Source organism: Prosopis cineraria, unplaced genomic scaffold (genome assembly GCF_029017545.1).
Source record: "Prosopis cineraria cultivar Desert tree isolate PC_DT_omini unplaced genomic scaffold, ASM2901754v1 PC1, whole genome shotgun sequence".
NCBI lineage: Eukaryota > Viridiplantae > Streptophyta > Magnoliopsida > Fabales > Fabaceae > Prosopis > Prosopis cineraria.
Window position 1 is genome coordinate 55869971 of NW_026555332.1, and position 22675 is coordinate 55892645.

Here is a 22675-nt window from a genome sequence, read left to right on the forward strand (position 1 = left end):
AATGCGTTAATTTTCAAGCCTCCAATGCTCAATATGATCAATCATCATTCAAATTTTTAAAAGTTCTTTTTTGTTGAGAGAACTTCAAGATAGATTGGTCAATATGATACTTAATGAACAAAATGTTGATCATATCTTGGAATTCTCACCCTACTTAGATGCAAGGAAGGAGGTCTATTACTTCATTCTGGACAAGCTTCCCCCATTTTTTGTAATTATTATTGCAATACTTTGGAGTATAGGTTTCCCCCCTTTTTGTCTTGAATATGACCATTGTTTTTTTATATGCAATTCTTTGCCTACACACTTTATTTCTTATGTACAGATTATCAGAGACAATTGAAATGAGAAATCATACAATTGAAATAAAGAAGGTTTAGACTTGAAGAACCCTATTCCTGGATTTCTAATGGAGAGCTTCATTCTCCATGTTTGATGTGTGACATATCTTTATGATGTAAATTTAAGATTTTATTTCCTGTAAATGTATTTGTGTGCCATTTTATGTTAATTATAATATATCACACCAAATTCAATGTTAAAATTGTATCACGTTTTTAATTATGCATTAAAATTAAAATAATTTAACAGAACTAAAAATTCAACAATTATTAGTTAAAGACGAGTGTAATTTGATGTATAAAAAGAAATTTGAATTTGAATTTATTTTTTTTGATGAAATTGAATTTGAATGTTATGCGAGCTATCTAAGAAATTTATATTTTCAAATATACGTTGTAAGGGGATACAAATAATTTTTTTGGGAGGAAAAGGGGAAATTATTTTTAAAGTTGTAGTTGCTAATATTAAATTATTTATGTGAAAAGAGAAAATTCAAAACCCTTTGAAAATGGTAAAGTCTGATTTAATTCCTCTCATGCCTATTGTAAATATGATGTAATAATATCAACAATAAGAAAATATAGGGAGAAGTCAAATAAAAGAGGAAATAGTGGAAGAAGAAGAAGAATAACAAATGTACAAAAGAAATATGATATAAATAATGACTGGAAAAATACGGGCACAATAACTATTAAAAATTCAATCTCAAAAAAATATCCACAAAAGATGTGAATTTGGATGGAGATTAAAATGACAATTTGACATAGAAACATGTAAAAGAAGATAGATAAAGTTTCTCTAAATAATATTTAATAATTTATAATTCATTTCATTTAATTACTGATATCAAAATTTTCTCGATACCCAATATTAATCAGATTTTCTCAATCCCCAATCATCATTCATTCTCATTCCCTTCCTTTTGTTCAAAGTTATATTATTATAATTAACTAATGTATTTGGAGATTCGTGTCTTTTCAATTATTCAGTTTAAATGAAAAGACATGTATTATTATAATTAATTAATGTATCCAAACTCGTTTTTCAGCATCTGAATGAGCCAGATTTAGAAGCCTTTTTATACAAAAATTCTTCAATTTTTTAAAAAACTCGAGCATAAAAATAGAGGTATAAATAGGTAGCTCCACAAGCTTGGTCTATAATCTTAATTCTATTGATACACATGGCTCACGAGATAATAAATCTTATAATAGAATATATATTTTAATTTTTTAATACACACATACAAGGTAACAAATTATAAAATTTAATAAATTATTATATAGATAAGTGTAGTTTAAAATTTTAAAGTAATTTTACTTACTTATTTCTTTTGTATTTTATTTACCCCCTGATTTTATTTATAGGGCAGGAAGGGTATTTGCTTTTCTCATATTTATAGGACATCTCTTGATTCTTGTACCCTTTTTTATCATTTTACTCATATTAAATGCTAGGAAGGTTATTAAATGCTGGGACATTTAATTTTAAATTATGTACATTTAATAGAGATAAATTTAAAAATTATTAAATTTTTAGATATAGTTAATGAAGTTAAAAGTTTTTCTTGATTATGATAAAAAATATTGGAAGTGACTTATAAATAGAACCGAAAAGAAATATTTTTCTTATTAAATTATAAGATACTTTTAGATAAAATCTAACATATCAATAAATCTCATTAAATACACTTAAACACTTTTTAAAAAAATATAAATTTTTAAAACTATACTTTATTTAATATATATTGAAAAGATAGAGTGACATCAATTAAATAGAGAGATAAAGAGTAATGTTAAAATAAACCTGTTTAATAAAATCTTAATATTCTCAAAGCATCATATATTTTGGAACATCAAATCTCTCTCAAAGTGTTTTACAATTTGATATGGAGAGAGTATTAAAAAATTTCAACTTTCTATTTTTTAAAAATTGAACTCATTAAAAATCTTGGGAGAATGCCAAGTGAGAACCTTATAAGAATGTTAATATCAAATTAAAAACTCCAATACTAAAACAAAATAGGAGGAGTACTGAAATTTGAGAATATCAGTATTAAAAAGTTTTAATTTGATATTAATATTTTTACAAGGTCTTTATTTGTCATTCTTCCTAAAATATTTTCTCCACTTTATTTCTTTATATTATAACTAAGGGTTAGTTAATTTTCTGTGTATGGTATAAAATCCAGTTAATTTTTAAGGCTAAAATATATTTTTAATCTTTTAACTTTATATAAGATTTTATTTTAATCTCTTAATTTTATAAAGTATATTTATAATCCTTTAATTCTATCATTATTGTTTTCATCACAATTTTTTATAATTAAACTTTTAAATATTAACAAAACATTATCAAATATTGACATAATACATTTAGTGTTTTTTAAAATAATAATAATTGGCACACAAAAATAACCATGTGAAACTAGTGGTAATAGGGTTAAGGGATTGAAAACATACTTTATAAAATTAAGAAACTACATTAAAATTTTGTATAAAATTAGAGAATAAAACATACTTTAATCTAATTTTTAAAAACAAATGCTCCATGAAACAGAGAGTATATGGTTAATTTTGTTGGAAATTCCTGCCGACTACCACTAACGATGATTGTGCATAAATATTGAGTTTAAAAATCTAAGAACGATCAAATTGTAAACACGAATAAAAATTCAATTTCAAATTTATTATTTATTTATTGAGTTGGTGATGACCTATTTTTTGGAAATGGGAAGGACCACAATAGAAGCCATGCAAAAACAACACTTAAGTCATATTAATTCTAAAAAAAAAAAACTAGTATCCTCTAAAGATAGTTCCTCTAAAATCTTGATATCTAAACTATCTCTAAGGGATGTCAAGTAAGTCAATATGCACAATTGTTGGCTTTCTCTATAAGTGTGGTTAAAGGTGTGTCGCGCCCAAATCGTGATCTTTCCGAGAAGGAAAATTAATAAATGTAAGAGTCACCATCAAAATTTTAAAAGAATAATTTTAAAAATATTTAAAAAATAAGATGATTTATAATAACCAGAACAAGGGTCGAGAGTCGATTATTTATGAAAAAGGTATTAGGTACACCATATTACCCATTCATGAGAATGATTACCCAAGTTAACTGAACAAAATTAATGTGGCCTTAAATGAAATTTAATTACTCTTAATTAATAGAAAAGGAAAAAAGAAGAAAATTGTAATTAAAAAATATTACTTATTTACAAGTTAGACTTAACATTGGATAAAACTTTGAGGCCTACGTATCCTTTAGATGGATCAAAGGCTATATAGTTTGAGGATAAAAATATGTGTCAATTTGTTAGTATTTTTTTTAAATTTTTTTAATTGGATTGGTACATTTAATTAAAAAAACTTGTTCCCTTATTTGAGGAATGCTTTAAAAAATAGAATAAAATTTCTACAAATATTTATAAAATCTCATACAAAAATTAATTTATTTTAAACCTGTGGAGATTTCAAAATCTTACACAGTATATAAATTATTTTTTAACCTATTTATATTATAAAAAAAAGGCTCATTTTTTTAAAAAAAAACATGGATGAAACAAATCAATTAGGCACAACAATTGGTGTGCTTGTGGTAGCCCATTGCCACACACAGCATGCCAATCAACTAGTTACTTATGAATATTCTAAAAATTTCACACGATATGAACTTTTTTAAAAAATATGAAAGTCTCAAATCAAGTATTGGTGTAGTGTCTGTTAAAGGAGTGTCTAATAATATAGGTAATTCTAAAAAAAAGGATCAAACCTTTGGAGATTTACCATTTGTAGCAACTTAGGTGATTATTCCAACCATCTTCACTTTATAAACACAAGAAATAACCAATCAATACATGTGCTTGAGTGTATGTGTTTGTGTGTGCTTAGAAACCATATATGTGGTTTTATGTCTTTCTATAAGTGTGTATAAATCGCAGCTAGTGAAAAGAGATGAAAAGGAATAAAAGGAGAATAAGGAAATAAAAGGCTTCACCAACAGACACACACCCATACATGTGTAAAGAAGATATCATGTTTTTGGGGAATGAAATACAAGAAAGAACAAAAGTTAAAAAAAAGAGGGCAAAGAAGAGACAAAACACACTAAAAGTAAATGAAAGAAAAGAATGACACGTCTAAACTTTCTTTAGCTGCTAACATTGAGATTCATATATGAACCACAATTACAAAGGCATCAACTTCCTTAGGGTGTCTCAAATAATAACAAAAAAGGTGTGAAGGAGGAAAAAAAACAAAAAGAATGAAGCAAAATATATATGCAGATGGTATTTCTATAAATTCACAAAATAAGAAAATTTATGATTCATAAGAATGTGTCCAGATTCAAAGAAAAAAAACAAAACAAAACTTTACTCTATAAAGCACTTCTTCCTTTTTCTAATCCCATATTACCATGCCAAGAGAAGAGAGAAAATGATTATCTCTACCTTTATTAAGCAAAATCTCTCCTTTATCTTCTCAAATTCTACTCTCTCTCTTTTTTTTCTGCCTCTCTTTTTCTGCCACCATTCTTTTGATCTTCACCTTTTCACAGATGAAAATTAAGGCTTTCATTTTTAATGATTGAATTCCATAAAATCACAATTTGTGATTAATTTTATTTAACTTTTACTATTCTAAATCAAGTTGCACAAATTTGGGAATTGAATTTCTATTTGACTTTCTCTCATTAAAAACTCATATCAAGGCAACAATTTAGGAATTTTTATTTAATTTCAATTTTTATTATTTTATTTAAAAAGGTTTTTCAATCTTTTTTTGTTTATTCATTCATTTTTTGTAGGAGCCCGGACAAAATGGGGTGTTCACAGTGATCGGCTAGTCTCTCATTATAACATCTCTAATCTTCTTGATTGTTTCTAAAAAAAGGTGGTTGTCATTATAATCACGATGAATGAGAGAAAGAACTTTTAAAGAGTCAGCATAAGCATTGACTTTTAAGAAGTTGCTAGTCCAGTGCAGGTTGAGTCTGTTTAAGATACCCAAAAGTTTAGCGACAATGTTGGGATAGTGGCCAAGATATTTAGAGAAGCCTTTTATCCAGTTTCCTTTTTCATCACGGATGATGCCACCACAAGTAGCAACCCCATTTATGCTAATGGATCCATTAGTGTCTAGTCTAACATAACTAGGTTCTAGGGGTTGACGCAGTCTGATATTGCCATTGACGAAATATCCTAATTGTATGCTGAACTGCTAATGCAAGGCAAGGTAGTTATTATGTTATCTTATTTAATTTAATTGAAATATTGTAAATTAAATTGAATTTGAAGTTCTCTTTTGTGCGTCCATGTTCCTTCAGTTTTAGTTTTTGGTGGTTACACAAATGCTGCAGGATAGAAGAGCAGTCCTGTAAGGAAAAAGAAAGAAAGAGTTTATTTTAGAGTTTTTAACTAATCCCATCCATGCTTCTTTAGATTTAGCACAATCACAGAGGATATGGATTAAAGAATCTAGAGACTTGCAACTAAAAGGGAAAGTTTCTTGTAAGGACTAGAGTCATTGAATTTGATGAATTTTGTATAGAGATGATCCCAAGCATCTTTTAAAAGAAAGGATTTAATTTTTTTTCATGTGTGGGCCATTTTCATACCATAGACCAAATTTCATGCTTAACATCACTAGAATTCTTATTAAGGGCTTTATAAGTAGACTTAACGAAGAAACTGCCATCACAAAGAAGAGTGTCATTATCTCCCTAAGGAATATATTTTTTGCTAAATTATGCATTACAAATTATGCATTATAAATTATGCATAATTACATATAATGTTAAAAACAAAAAACTTTAAAAGAACATAAAAAGTGGAATATCATTATCATATATGATATATTAGTTTCAAGGAAAAAATATCAAAAATATATAAAAGATCATATTTTTAATATATTCTTTTACATATTCCATAAATGAATTTTATTCAAAATATATGACAATCCATGGTCTATAATAATGAAAAATACTCCCTCTGATTTTTATTATAGAATACTTTCAATCATTTTACGTATCTTAAAAAAATTAATTTTTTTATTGATATCATAAAAAAAGATGTACTTTTATTTTTATCATTGGCTTTAAATCATAACACAACTACATTAAATATCTTTATGTTAATCAATAAAGGGTGGAATTAAAAAAAGTGATTTGATTATTATAAAATATTTTATATTTTAGAGTAAGTATTGCTTCTAGAAAATGCATTACAAATAGGACTAGGGAGAGTATATAATAAATAATTAAAACTGAAATATCATATAAAGCTAGTAGGTGAAAAATGCAATTTTGCCAAATAAATAAAAAAATTAAAAAAAATGTTTTCAAAAGTCAATTCCTCTGATCTCAATGATAACCATCAAGTCTTGAACCTTGTTGCTTCTTTTTCTTTCTCTCTCTCCCCATCTTAGACCTCATTCATCTCCTCCTCCTTCATCACTCACTCACTCACTCTCTCTCTCTCTCTCTCTCTCAACTAGCTCTCCTGTTGTGAATGTGAAGGAGGAAAGGTTGGGGGGCCAAGGCCCCCTCCAGCTATAATGTAGGTCCATTCTTACATGTAGAACTAAACATGTGATCTAATGCTAGTAAGGTCAAGTACTGTGTATTAATGTTATTGAGTCATAAGCTTATTGGCCTATCTTTTATATAGATAATAAATTTTATTCTTCAATCTTTGGCTACCTTTCTAGTACGCCTGGGATGGCATCACTTTTATGTTTTGGCATTCTGCCAACATCAAAGTTAGTACTTCGTTTCCTGTGGCAGCCTCATCCAAGATGAAAAAGGCAATTGGATTAAAGGCTTCTCCAAATACCATAGTTACCACCCAAGTACGACAGCAGAGCTTATGAATATCTTAGAAGGACTTAGCATTTGTTAGGCAAAAATTTTTGATAACATTAATGTCTACTCTGACTCTACAGATCATCCACTTACTGCAACTATCAACAAAATTAGAGATCTTGTTATGAGAGACTAGACAGCCACTTTTGATCACGTTTTTAAATAAGCAAATAAATGTGTGGATTAGTTGGCTTACCAAGCTCTTATCGGAAGTCCTAAAGTTCACATTTTTTGATACTCTGCCTCTTGATTGTATATATTTTTGTACGCTGATATGAGACATTATATCACATAAAACAGTTTTCCCGTGGCCTACTAATCAAAAAAACAAATTGAGTACTTCGTGTGAAATGGTATTTGTCAACTCAAAGACCCAATCACATGCACACAACCTTCGACACAAGGGAAGATAAAAAAGATCTAGATTTGATGAATATCCTAAATATATATTTACCTATTGAGTATTTTATATGGTGCAATAATGATAATTTTATTTAATTGAAAAATTTTGTCAATTATTTTGTCATGTAATAATTCAAAAATATCAAATTTTAAGTTTTTAGATGAGATAAGTGAGGAATGTTCTGATCGTCTTGATTGTTTGAATTTTTTAAGGGACATATATATTAATAATTTTTAAGTATCAATGAAATTTAACTGTTATAAATGATATACTCATTAAATAAGTATATTTAGGAAACTCACTAAATTCACATCCAAAAAATAAAATATATTTCTAGAGTGATGTAACAAATATCAACCATTAATTATCTATCAAGCATGATGTAAGTGAATTTGATATACTCTTAAAGGTATTTTAAGTAGAAAGTTATTAATTTCTATTACAATTTCATGAAGTACCTTGTATGTGTGTTGCCAGAAACATGAAATATCATTGAAAATGGAAGGGTTTACAAAAGACAAATTAAGTACAACAAACAAAATATAAACAAGAGAAACAATACCAAAAAAAAACTAAACCCAATGCAAAATGTCACGAAGAAAGAAAAGAAACAACACCATAAAACCATCTCAAATCTCATCATAGAACTAGAATGCAAGAAATGCCACGACTACTATGAAAACTCCAAGAGATTGAAAGTCATGTTGAAAAGCAAGGATAGGGGTTCACAAAACCATTCTAACAATCTCATCTCTATGTAAACGATAACTGCTATGCACTTAGTAATTTTACCACCTCCATGCATCAGATTATGCACAAATAGGAGAACCAAAACCACCACTACCAATAACAACAAACTAGCTACTAGCGGCACAAAAAAGGAACCCTTATTCATAAACCACCACATATTGAATTAATAACCTGTACCATTTTAAAATTTAATCCCAAGGTCAAAGTAATTAATTAAGTGGTTGGATTAATTAATCAAGGTAATTAGGGAGTTGTTATCAGGGTTTAGGTGGTTATTTAGGCTTATTTGACCCTTTAATGTGTTTATAATAAGGCTTGAGAGGTTATTGGGCCAAGTTAGGGCCCAAATATTGATCTTAAGTAAAGCTACCCATTTTGGGCAATTTGCCCTTTCTCATAGTTGGGTAAGCTACAGCCTTTAGAGTGATTTAAATGGGTCGTTTAAGAGTCATTTAATGCTTCAACACCTAGGTTTTTATGGTTAACAGCTTCAAATGTCATTGATGAGGTTTAGAGTTAATCTACTCTTAAATAATCAAGTTTAAACCAATGAGGCTAGTTAATAGTAGTCATTAAGCTTAATGAAAGTTAAATAAATTGATAGAAGTTAGTTATGGGACATTTTTTATTAGAGCCCTCTTATGTTCTTTTGATTTAATACCAAATGTGTAAGTGTATGGTTAAGTTATGATTGTTAAATGAATTGGTATGCTGAGGAGTTAAGTATGCATGGTTTGATTGTGTTTTATATTCATTATGGTTGTAATGTCTTGTGGCTAGTTACAAAAGGGAGACACTTAGTTGATAAGTTGTAAATGTGATAAGCATGTTATAACCTGAAGTGTTCCTAGATCCTCATTTGGTGCCGGATAGAGTTGTAATCGGAGCCATTAGTTAGAATTCTTAATTGTATGTATGTAGGCGCTTGGATTACCTTAATCAAAGGTTTATGCAATATATTAGGTGGTTTGAAAGTTAATATTTTATGTTGCTCAATTTTGTGTTGTTGGGAGGTTTCTGCTATGACAAATGCATTCCTAGTTACGGCAAATGTATTGCATGGTATGGGCCATGGCGAAGAAGGTTGTCGGCAAACACCTTAGCCATAATGAATTGTCTCTTTTTCGGGTTAGCCACAGCGGATGCACCCAAACTTCTATGACACCTAAACTTCTATGACACCTATTTTACCTTTGTTTGAATTTGTTTTAAATGCTCAACCAAATTTCCATGCTTATGAAAACTCTTATACTCTAATGTTAAGTGCCTTCAAGAATGGATTCTTTTAAGTGCACTTTTGAATAATTTTTGAGATCCCAATCTTCTAAAATAGCGTAAGGACTTGGTTTAATTAATCGTAGTCACGATTGATCCTTAATTGTAAGGGTTGTTTAATTAATTTAGTTTAGCATTGGTTAATGATGAAAGTCATTACATTAGCCCAAGCCAAGACCCTTAACAACAAACCCAAATCATTAAGATCTATTCAAAAAAAATCTCATACCCCTTAGCTCATGAGAAGAAATCAAAAACTCATGATTAATTATTGCACAAATCATCAGTCTTTTGGATAAATAACTCCTACCTCACCGATGCCAATCGAACCCTCATTCTTTCAATAACTCGGATCAAAGGAAAAAACAACTCAAACCAACAAAAAAACTAATCACACACTCACCTACTCTGGATGCCTTTCTCTTGGCAAAAACTGGCAAGAAAAGTGTTGAAAGAACAAATGTCACCAAAGAAAAAACTCCCATTGATGGAAAGAGAAAAGCTGCTACAAAGGAACCTTATAAGAGGAAAATTATATATGGCCATTCAATCGTGATTGATAACTTGCCATGCATATTGATATATTAGGATTTTTAAAACGTGATTAATATCTAAAACAAAGGTAGTAAATACACTTCCGCTCTAAATATTCTGATACTTCTTTCAATCAAGTGATCAAGCAGCTTGCCAATCATAAAGTCGCATTGGATCCTAAGTAATCTAGGTTAGGCCACTCTTATTATTAATTAGATTTTACAACTTGGGTGATAAATGGAAACATTTAAAACTAATAGAGCTATCACGAATGTATGCACGGAGGAAGGGGGTGCTTTCCCCAATTTCATTCGTCTCTTAGAAATTTTTTTATTTTACTTGTAAAAAAAATATAAAAATTAGTATTAGCCCTCTATATCTTAAGCAATTTTCAATTTTACCCCCGTGGATTTGTTTCTGGGTTCTTTTGGGAACTACGCTAAAATAAGTTAATAGAAGTTGGATATTAGGTAATTATTAACTTGATAATTTTATAGAAAGTAATAGCGCTTAAAAGATGTAAAATAAATTTGCATAAGCAATTACAAATAAATAATTATAACATTAAAATCATAATTAATTATAATTTTTATTCTCTATGAGATGTAGTCTGATATTAGAAATAAATAACAACTTATTATATAAAGGGAAAATCACATTCAGCCCTCTCCCAAAGAAATTAATCACCTATAAGAATTAATGCAGAATAAATTGTTATTAAAATGAGAATGTAACTTATTTTTTCTCAAATAAAACTTATTGTTTGTCTTTATCTGTGATTAATTTTTTTAAAACATGGCTAGATGTGATTCTCCCTTATATAAAATACATGAATGTTTTATATTATTTTATAATTTGTTACTTTCAATTATATTTCAATATTAAATAATAATTTATTTTATTTCACAAATTATTATCACAGTAATTTTTTTTTAAAAAAATAAAACTCATGTTTTGTTTTTAAATCCGTTTATTTCGAATTGTATGCTTATTACAAATGTCAGTTGACATTCATATTGATTTATCACGACACTCAAATGGGGGGTTTTTTTAACTTTAAATGTAATCTTGATTTTAATTTTTAATGTTATTCATTAATTACAAGTATAACCTTGCTTAAATTATTTTGATGTGTATGGCAAAAAATCTTTTATGCTATTCGAGAACTCCCCCCCCTTTATTTTCTGCCACCATAAATATAATTATTCATGTTTTGTTCTCATTTATCATATAGTCTTTCCTATTTTTATAGAGTCTTATTTAATTCAAAATATAAAATATTAAGTAGTTTTTGTAATTTTTTTCTCAGATATTTCATTTGTTATTCCTTTCAAAAATAATTTATTGAGTTTTTAATAGTCATCCTTAAGTCACCTAGGGCATTAGCCAGGTTATGATTAAAAAGAGTTGTAATTTTTTAAAAATTAAAATCTTAACTAATTTTATTTTAAAGCTATGAGATAGCTATAAGTATAATTAATTTTAAAATTTAATCCTTGGATGTGTGTATGGGCAACATTGTTTGGGAGATAATAACTCTTTAAACAATGTCCATGTGTCTTAAAGAATTAATATCATAATTGTCAGCCACAAAAATATTTTAAGAAATAAAAAAACTCTATTGGTCCAAGGTGCAATCAGTTATAAATATAAATGCAATAAACCCATTATCCTTATAGTTTGCAAAACTAGCTCCTCTTCTTATCTGTAAAGTTTGGAATAGTTTATTATCTAATGTTGGATGGAAGGTTGAGAAAGGAAATAAAATATCTTTTTGATATAAGTGGTCACCGCTTCTTAAGCCTCTCATCAATTATGCCCTCCCTAAAGTTGATTCTATCCTTCATGCTAGTCTGGAATAGTTTATTAGCAAGTAATATTTTGACAAGGGAGTCATATACTCACCATTGTCATTGTTTGTAAATAGTTTTACATGCGTAAAATCACATTTCACAATATATAAAGTTATCAAATTTCAAGTAACAATTAACATATCTACTCACAAATAGTTAGGCAATGTAATTAATAGTATAAATTATCCTGTTACCTCAACCTTTTGTTACACAAAATGGCTACCATGATTCAACATTAGCTCCATACACTCTATATGCATACTAAAGCTCGAGCAACAGTCAATCTACACAATCAAGCAATAATTTTCAACTATCACTCTGAACAACCTTAAAATCAATAGGTTCCAAGTACCCATAACTCTCAAATTTCTTATTTAATAACATCAAACCTTCCAAAACACTCTAACAATCCTATTTAGCATCCAAATATATTAAAATCATTATTCAACCATCCACATTGTCTAAAAACTTTCAACTTATACCTAGGGTTCGACCAAACCCTCAACAAAAATTTTAAATCACTATAAAACCTATAAACTTAAGATTATAAGCTTGATTTAACTCCTTAAGAGCTTAAATAAATCAATAGGTTCGTCCATTACCTAAGAAAATTGAATACAAGCCTCAACTATACCTTAAAGCATCAAAATTCATATAAAAGGGAGAGTGGGAGGAAAGTAGAGCTTACCTAAGGTGTAGAAGCCTAATGTGCCTCCAAGATGCCCTTAAGATTGTGCCCTAACTGCCCTTAGGTCTCCCCTGCCTCTCTCCCATTCTCCCTTCTTCCTTTCCTCTAGTTTCAATTTGTTTTTTACGAGTTTGATAAAAGCTAATTTTGTATGTGTGCTACAGTGCATGGCATAGAGAGCCCAACCATAATTTAAACTTTCTTCCATGCCATGGCCCATTTAAACTTCGACCTAGCCTTCTTCTAAGGCTATCTAAGGATCCAAAAACCATATTAATCTCCCAAAAACACCATCAAGCAATAATTTATCTAATTTAACAAAAAGACCCTTGAAAATACTGATAATTCTCAATTTGGATGTAACACTAGCCTTGAGTGTTATCCAAAAATCACATAATTCAAACAAACTAAGTGTGGTTAAGGAGTTGATCCTCTAACCAACTTAAGAAATAAATCATTTAAAACCTTAAAAATAATTATAGGTTCTACCTATAGCGCACGGAAGCAAGTTAGACGAAAATGGAATAAAAAGATGCTGTCATGACAGTAATTTATTGCTGTCATGACAGCCCTCCTGGGCCAACTTCCAGGAGGCGGTGTTCCGTCATTTGACCTCCGATTGAAGTGATTTTAAAGCTCACACGTCACATTCAAAGGGTACTATAAGTGTACCAAATTTCAAAAAGATCCAACGGTCGGATTAAAAATTAGATATGTTAAAAGATTGACTATTTTTGCTGTCATGACAGCTAAAAAGCTGTCATGACAGCACTTCCGGACCAACTTCCGGAGTGCACCATTTCATCATCTGACCTCCGATCGGAGTGATTCCAAAGCCCACATGTCACTTTTAAAGAATACTATTAGCATACTAAATTTTGAAAAGATCCAACGGACGGATTGAATTTTGTGCAGGTTACAAAATCAACACTGTAGCTGTCATGACAGCAATTTAATGCTGTCATGACAGCACCTCCAGACCAAATTCCGGAGTGCGTCGTTTCTCCGTCCGATATCCGATCGACGTGATTCCAAAGCCCACACGAAGCTTATAAAAGGTTTTACTTGTGACCCAAATTTTAGAGAAATCCAACGGTCGGATTAAGATTTGGACACCCGGATGCAAAAGTGCAGCTTTTTGGTAAAAACCATTTTCAAAATTGTCCAAATCCCATCCTAATGGTCACAAACCTGTGAAAACACTTTGGACACGTCAAATAAGATTAAAAACACTTGATAGAACATTCAAATAATGGAAAACCCCCATATATCAAAATTTGACCACCCGGGTGCCATTTCCTAAAATGGATCCCAAAATGTACAAATCATACAAGAGTGGTCACAAATCAATCCAAATACCATGTATTTATATAAATACATATGCTAAACATTTTCACTTGGCTCAGAGCTCCTTGTGGGGCCCACGCACCCCTCTCTATCCAAGCTGTATGTTTTCCCATAGCACACCATTTGCAATGCAACCACTTTGCATTTGCTTATAAAATCACATATATATCAAAATAAAGATCTGCTTGTAATAGAAACTTGGTCTACTAAGTAAATCCATCAAAACCACACACCATAACCAAGTTTCCTAGCCACAAGTCTGCAAACAGACAAAAATTCATACACAAGCACACAATCCACACATATTCACACACACACACATAATCATATCCTACTGGCACCCTAATCTTAAATACATTACAATATATTTGCTCAAAAGAAAGGGGTTGCAGTTCTTTACAAATCACAAGCAAACCCTAGCTTTGCTCTTTTCCCCGTCCACCACTGGATCCTTCGCCTGGACCTAGAATATTGAAAAGAAAGGGGTGAGACAACCACAGTCTCAGTAACAGTGAAATCTATATTGATTATTACAAAGTAAGCCATAATCAAATAAATGAATAATAAATTCAACATAGTATATAATTTAGCCATTTAAAATGCATGAATGCATGACCTAGGCCGGTATGGCCTTTCATGACCAACAGAATGCCCCCTGGCACTCTTTAACTCGCAGGTAAACCTTATACCTACTTGTACCTCCACAGGCACAAAACATAATCTAAGGCATGATCTAATCCACCGAACCGCCTATGCCCCTTCGACGTGAATCCTGAGCAGTCAAAGCTAACTCCCTCCCAGAGCCAGCCCGACTTACTCTCCATGTGAGGGCTACCTTGGCCTAGGCACTCAACCTCACACTTCATATGTCGGATTCCCTCCCCCACTGAGAGGTGTCGAACACTCAATACACTAACCACTTTAGTGCACTGAGCCCACAATACGTAAGACAACACTGAGTACTGACAGTGTGCCATAGAATATCAAAAATCCACACCTTCTCATTGGTGAACTCCCACCGAGATCATGCCTTTTACTCTTGTCTACCTTTCCTGAGTATTGACCATTCAACACTCTAAAGTAGTATAATATTTATAAATCTCATTTCCATAAAAACATTGTTATTAAACAATTAGAAAACATATTTGCACTGTAATCAAAGTAGTACCCCATAACCCCTTATAAAGCACATTTAATCTTTTAAAACATGTAATGCATGATAACTAGTAATATTTATTCAAAAATAGCTAAAACAAAGTAATAAGAAATATAAATTCCCCTGTTACCTCAACCCTTTGGTACTAAAAGGGTTCCCCTTGTACAAAATAGGGCTCGGCTTGTTCCTTACTTCTCAATAAGTTCCACCAACAATTTTCTACAACATATAAGTGATCCACATCACTTATCATGACAAATAGTATTAATGAAGACTATAACTTATACCACACAACTTAGGTCAATGAGTCATAATCCACCCTAATGGTCCATATATTAAACCAACCATTCACATAGTATCACTTAACCACCAAAACCATTTATTAGCCATCACTAGGCTAATTTTCAATTTATATAATTTTTTTAATCAATTAAAAACCTTTACTTAGTGCCACCAACTTTCACCATTAGCCCTTATAATGAAAACCAAACCTTAATTTAAATCTTATTGGGCTCAAATAGCAAAATTATAACTAAATCAATAGGCTTAAACCATTGAAGAGCAAAAACCCAATTTCTCAGGATTTATTTTGTGTCCAAAACACCTCTTTTCATCTAATTATCCACTCAAAATATTAGATCACTATATAGAAACTCAAAACATGCTCCCTAGGATCCAAAGAAACAAAAGCTTACAAGAATAAAGCCTTTGGAATCAAAATCCAAAAATCTCCTCTTCTAAAAATTGAAGAAAATCAAGAGAAAGAGAAGAGGATTGAAGTAGGGAGTTTACCTATCGTGTAGCCGAGCTCGCAACGGTCACAAAGACTCCTAGATCCGAGCCTAACTCCCTCTCTTTCTCCTTCCTTCTTCCTCTCTCTCTCTCTCTCACGTGTTTCCTTTCTTTCCTTGTTTTCTTTTCTGCGTTCTGGTGTGGTTTTTCATCTTATAAAAGCTGATTTAAAAGTTTGGGGAAAATTACAAGAAATGGCCCAACATTTTTTATTATTGCACAAAAGCCCGGGTCAACTTTGGTAATTTTTCCCATAGTTAAAAATCAAATAAAACTAAACTTTTGCTTAGTAAAATTCAAACTCTGGACCTCTATCAAATTATTCTAAATTTTAATTTAATTATAGATATTTTATTTTATTTTTATTTATTTTTTTAAATAAATTTGAGTCTTAAAATTTTTAGGATGTTACATTGGACACTTAGGATGTTACATTGGGATCCTAAGAAAACCTTTAAAAATTTCATTTGAGCTCAAACTATATTTTAAAACCAATAAAATGAGATAATGGAAGCATGGGAATCATCAACATCACTTAAAAATATTATTAAACTAAAACTAGAAAAAATTTTAGAAATTGGCCTCGTTTGCCATGGCACAAGTATTGCTCACCGCTACAGATAGCACAAAGAGCCAAGGCTTTTACTAGTCATTGAGCTAGGGTGTGACCATCCTATGTCATAGCACACATCTATTGTCACGACAGCACTCCAGGCTAACTTTTGAAGTGCACCAAATGTAATATTATGAATTTTATTAGGCCTAAAATAGTAAGAAAGTAAATATATATATATATATAATAACTAAAGTAATTAAATTTAATAAATGTTTGAAAATAAGAAACTAACTTATAAATATATATAATATTAAAATTCAGATAATTTTGTTAAGTTTTAAAAGATATAAGATCCTTCTAGAATTATCTTTAAAGATAGTATAAAAATGATAATTATTATTAAAAAAGAAAATTAAGTTTATGTTTGTAAACTAGTGAGTCTATATTTATAATGTAACATCCTGAATTTCTTAGTCTTGTGATTAATTATTAACCGAGGGTAAAGTGGTAATATTCTTATCCTATAAATTATTTGTTATAAAAAATTAAAAAAAATTAATTAATTATTAAAAAATTGGCCCCCTTAAATTTGGAGGCTGGTTCTGCCCCTGTCGACACGCCATCACTTGAGAACACCAAACATTGATACAAGCAATCTCGTGTTTCTTAAAATTTTACTGATACGCTGAGGTGGAGTTGGCGAGTTTAAATTCAGTATGGTTCTAAAGTGCAAAACAAAGTGGCAAACACTTCAATCTTTTATCCTTCTTTGTACGAGGTTGCTCCTACTTTCGCAAAGAGCTTACTTTTTTCTTTTTTGAAAGCTTGGAATCTCAATCCCTTGATATGCAATCTTTTTAATATTTTAGGCTTAGCCCTCTCTTGTGTGTTACATAAAAAGACACAGATGAAAGAAGATTCATCCATGAAATGAAACAAGAATAACATCATTGCGAGTCTGTTTATTAAAAATTAAAAATAAGTAATTTTAAATAGTTGGGAGATTGTATAAACAGATATTTAATTTATAAATTTTTTATAAAAAACAGACATTATTTTATGTTAGGTTATATTAATAAAAAAGTATTTATTAGTTAACTATTTTAGATTTTATGGTATCTTTCTTAATTTCTGTTTTATAAAAATAATTTATTATTTTAAATTTTATGATATTGTCATTGTCTCATAGTTATTTTCAAAAGCTACTCAAAAGAACTTATAAAAATAATCAAAAATATTTTTTTAGATTATTATTATTATTAAAATTTTAAACAAATATAATAAAATATTATAAAATATTTTTTCTCAAAAAAATAAACAATTTATTTATGAAATAAGATAAAACAATCGAGCCCTTGATCTTATTTATAAGTAATATTATTAACTTTTCATCACAAATTTCTTTTTTATCTTCTATTAAACGATGATGATAGAACATATGTTATTAAAACGTAGATATTTAAGAGAGACAAAATTAAAAATTTATTAATTTTTTAAACATATATAATAATTAATAATTTTTTAAGGTTTCCTTAATTTCATATTAATATTGAAAGTAATTTATAAATAAAATTAAAAAATATCCTTTCATGTGATCATTTATACAGGAATGATGTGAAATTAATATAAGCAAATGACATTAATTGTTCCAATTTATCATGGTCGGGGAATTTATTGCTAAAATTAATTTGTACTATTGGATTTATATCCACTCGTAGTTTGAGGACGCAAGTTTGGAAATGCAGCGGTGATCCGTTTCAAAGCAGAGAACAAAGATGAAACAATAGATTTGGCTGTTCCTGGGAGCCTTGCTCCGCAATACATGCATAAGCCTTAGAGTTGAAAATAAAAGTTGGGTCTGGAAGACTGGGCCTACAAGTCTTGTTTAAATAAGGGTTCGGACTTTAAAAATAAATTTTTTTTAAAGTAATCGGGCTTGGCCTTGATAAACCCTGTAAAATAGAACTGGGGGCCGGGCTGCCCTTTAAGGCCTGTTATATTATTTTTATTATTATTTTTTTTAGTAAAACACGTGTTTGAAATCAATGACCTGCTAACTTAATCCTACATACATTATATTATTATTAATTTTAATTTATTCTAAAATTAATTTAATATAATTTAATAAATATCAGTGTATAGTATAAAATTTATGATATTTTTAATTTTTCTATAATTAGTATATTTGTATATTTATAAAAAAATGAACTATTTTCTAAATGAAGATTTAAATTTTATTACTAGACTTCTAATGTATGTTATTTAATTTCTAAAAAATTATGATGATTTTAATTTTTTAAATTTTAAAATATTTTAATTTATTTATAATGTTTAATTTTATTTTAATTTTTTTATTTTTTAAAAAAGGGCTTACAGGCCTGGCCTTGAGCCCTGAGTATAAGGGTCGGGCTTGAAAAATAAGGGTCAAAATGAGAAATCGGGCTTTAGGGCTTAGGCCTTGAAGGGCCGAGCCCATAAGGATTGGGTCCGCCCGTATTCCCAGCTCTAATAAGCCTGTATAAAGAATTGACCTAACATGATTTAAGTTTTATTTAAAGTCTGATTTTTTTTTTATAAAAAAGATTGAGTACAATAACTTATGGTCTAATCTAGTCTTAGTACCCGAAGCTGAATAGGACAGGACTGATCTAGTAGGACTACGACATTGGTCTCAGTCTTGTTTAGTATTTCACTTTGTTTTTTTTTTCTTTTTCATATATAAGAAATACCAATTTATTTCAACATAATAAATTCAATTAACATTATAAAATTACTTATAATCATATAAAATTTATCATAACAACAATTATAAATCCACAATAATCTTCAATAACAACAACAAGTATTTCAATTATAACACAAATGATTCAAATTAAACAACCTTTTAACATATTTAAAGTTCATTACACCAAATTAACAATAAATTTTATCAATAAAAAGAGAAGACTAAGATTGGTCAATGCTGAAATTTTACTTAATATTTATAACTTCACAAGTATAAAATATAAAAAATTACTAATTATTATTATAAATTAACTTATTGTAATAATAATTAATAATTTAATTATAATTATATTAAATAAATTTATAGGACTGAATTGAATCAAATGATTTAGATGTTTGATCTCTTATCCAATCTAACCTAAAAAAAAAAGTATGACATTTTTAGTTTTAAAAGACTAAAGTTTATCTAAATTAAATAAGATTGAATTTATCTCAAATTAAATTGGATCAGATTGAAATTTTTTTGCCCAGCCCTAATCTTGCATGCCGTCGGGCCTCATAAGTATATAACGTCTCTTTGGTTGGGAAGCCATCTTTGATGTTCACCAAAACCGATATATAACATATTTAATATGATTAAAAATATGTGATGGCTTGGCCCAGAAGCTTTTAATTGAAACCGAAAAGTATTGCAGCTACTCCATCAAACCTCCGGAGACTTGTTTTCGTTTGCCCATTGCCAGTTACAATGATGCTGCTGCAATGGCCTTTTTTAAAAAAAAAAAACAATTCCTCGATTTTTTAATCTGCTGTTAATTTACCATAGCACCCTTAAAACTTTCAAATTTCATCGTTTGCCCCCTGTTTCTTAATCTTATATGGTTATATTTCAAACACCAGCCAGGGTTCATTTCTTTCTTACATCACGATTTAGTCATCTTACTTTATTCTCTGTATTTATTTGATAATCAATTGTTAATTTATATTATTGTTTAGTATTACAAGACTTGTTTTTGAAGATGTTATGCATCAATATTAAGAGCAGTTCATGTGCTTGTCTAAAATTACTCCCGACAAGTTAAACATTAGTGGACCCTGTTAATTTGGTTAATTATCAGCTGAGAGAGTTAATTATACTTAATAATTAGTGTATTTGAAAAGTTCGAATGCTTTACCAATATTAGGCATTAGCTTGGTCAGCTAGCGTGAGTTAGTTAAAATTATAATGATAAACAAAAAAAGAGGGATGTTATTTGTTCGCACTTAAATTGTAAATTTAGAGGTACATGCTCAACTTAATTTAATCGGCTTTTAAAATAATTAAAAACAAATATTCATGAAGCTTTAGTTATTAAGTCAATATTGTGTTTTGGCCATTACCTCTAGACTCCACCTGTGATGCTTGAATTATGAAAGTGCTTTCTAAATTAAAAAAAAATGAAAATTATGGGGCTTGAACATCAAGTTATGACCATCTATAAATAGTGGCGCCCTCTCTTATCAAAGATAATTATCATCATTAACAAAGTGCTAGTCAAATCTCAAACCCCACGTCTACTACTTTATTTTCCTTTTTATCATATAGTTTTAGTCTTTATTTTTCTGTTATATGGTCGACATAGCTCGCCACTTCTTTCTTTAGTTAATGTATCCTTGCTTCCTTGCATTTATATTAATTCTCACATTAAGGTGAATTGTGGTAAGAGAACCCAGATTCCTTGCATTTGATTAGAAGTCAAATTCTTTCATTATTTTGAGACCCTGCATCTATGGCACGCCTTGTGACACTCTCTTTTTTTGTCGGACAATCTTTTGGCACTCTTGTGGGAGTCGTGTCAGCGAAATGCCTAGAACGCATATGGATCAATATGTTGTTGGAAGGATGGACATAAGTCTTATAACTCAAAGAACGTGGCTGCGCACGCAGAACATGAAGTACATGCCTCTTGCACTCTAGTAACTGTGGGGTGATAGGCAACACTTTCTCAAGGAATGCCTTACCTACTAGCTCAGGACAAGAGTCTCAAATCCTCTCGCTCAAGCAAACCTCCTATTATTGTGTCTAATGATGTCGTGGCTTTATCTTTAACCATGATATAGAACCGTATCGATAAGTAAGCAACGACCTCACAAGCACTGATAGAGGAATTCAAGAGACAACATCTAAAAAAGCCAGCCAGAGCTCTATTGCAAACTTTAAAGGATGGGTTAAAAAACATCCCCACTATGTTGTCTAGACTGTCACAAGAATAAGCTCTAACTGACTCGCATGTTCAGAGGATAAACGGACTCGAGGGGCAGTTTTCTAACGTGCCCTTCAACTAGAAGATCAACAATAATAACCACTATAACATCTCTCAAAAGAGAAATGGTAGGTCTAATTCAATGATAGGCCTGTTCGACAGTTATGGAGGCTAAAGGACAAGACATTATGAGGAAGAATAGCCACGCCACCAAGACGCCTTTCATGAAACTCTTCAAAAGTGGCACCACTCAGCCAATGCTCTCAACAAGTCTCTCCAAGAAATGGAAAGAGATCTCAAGGCTAGAGCTGAGCTTATGAGTCAAGTCACCATTGAAAGCTTAGGGGAAGTTTGTATGAGCTCACCAAGAGGACTCTATTGCTAAGTCTTTAGGCCATTTTTTAGGCCAAGGAGAAGTAGACAACTTTACCTAAGATGTGGGAAGAAACTCGAAAGTCTATAAAAAACTTAGGGAACAATATCCAAGGGCTCTCAAAAAGAGATAAGCAAGGTCCTAGGCTAATAGTTTTTGCAACCCTGGTACCTAGACTATCAATTTTGAAACCATAGGGCCTGGCTTGTCACATTTGTTAAGTCCTGGGGTGTCATTTTTTATGGCCTTAGTACTTAAGCTATCATTACTTATAGCCCCTAGTCTATCAAACTCAAATGGCTTTTATAAAAATGAGTCATATTTTGATAGATTAAATCTCAAGATGCCAATCTCATAAGGGCCATATTCACAAAGATTGGATCCTAAGCTGCCAATCTTGCAAGAACTAACTCCATGAGAGCTCTCTCCCCAAGGTCAAGCCTCGCAACAACTAGATTTTATAGAACCAGCCTTGAGATCTCAAAACTTAAAAGGCCGATTCCAAAATTAGCTCTTGAGATCCTAAACCTTGAGAAACCTGATCTTAAGCCAGATCATATGGCCCCTAATCCTCAACTATAACAGTGTCCTCCAAGGAAAGTACTAGATCAACTATCAATCAGGATAGGAATGAGATGATCCTTCAAGACATACTATACTTGAAAGTGAGACCAATGGAAATATTCATACAAAATTGGCCTATGAAGGCTCTGGCTTATTTGTATGCAAGGAGCATTGTTTGCACCCAATTGTGAATTTGGAGGCTTAAACTCAA

At 30.3% G+C, this 22675-nt stretch overlaps 1 long non-coding RNA gene across 1 annotated transcript; it reads right to left on the bottom strand.

The window, feature by feature from the left end:
- Positions 1–14314: 14314 nt before the first annotated feature.
- On the bottom strand, positions 14315–16112 carry LOC129307288 (uncharacterized). Its single transcript, XR_008592334.1, has 3 exons — positions 16005–16112; positions 15343–15431; positions 14315–14519 (listed from the first exon to the last, which is right to left on the bottom strand). It is a non-coding gene; the product is annotated as an uncharacterized LOC129307288 (long non-coding RNA).
- Positions 16113–22675: the final 6563 nt, after the last annotated feature.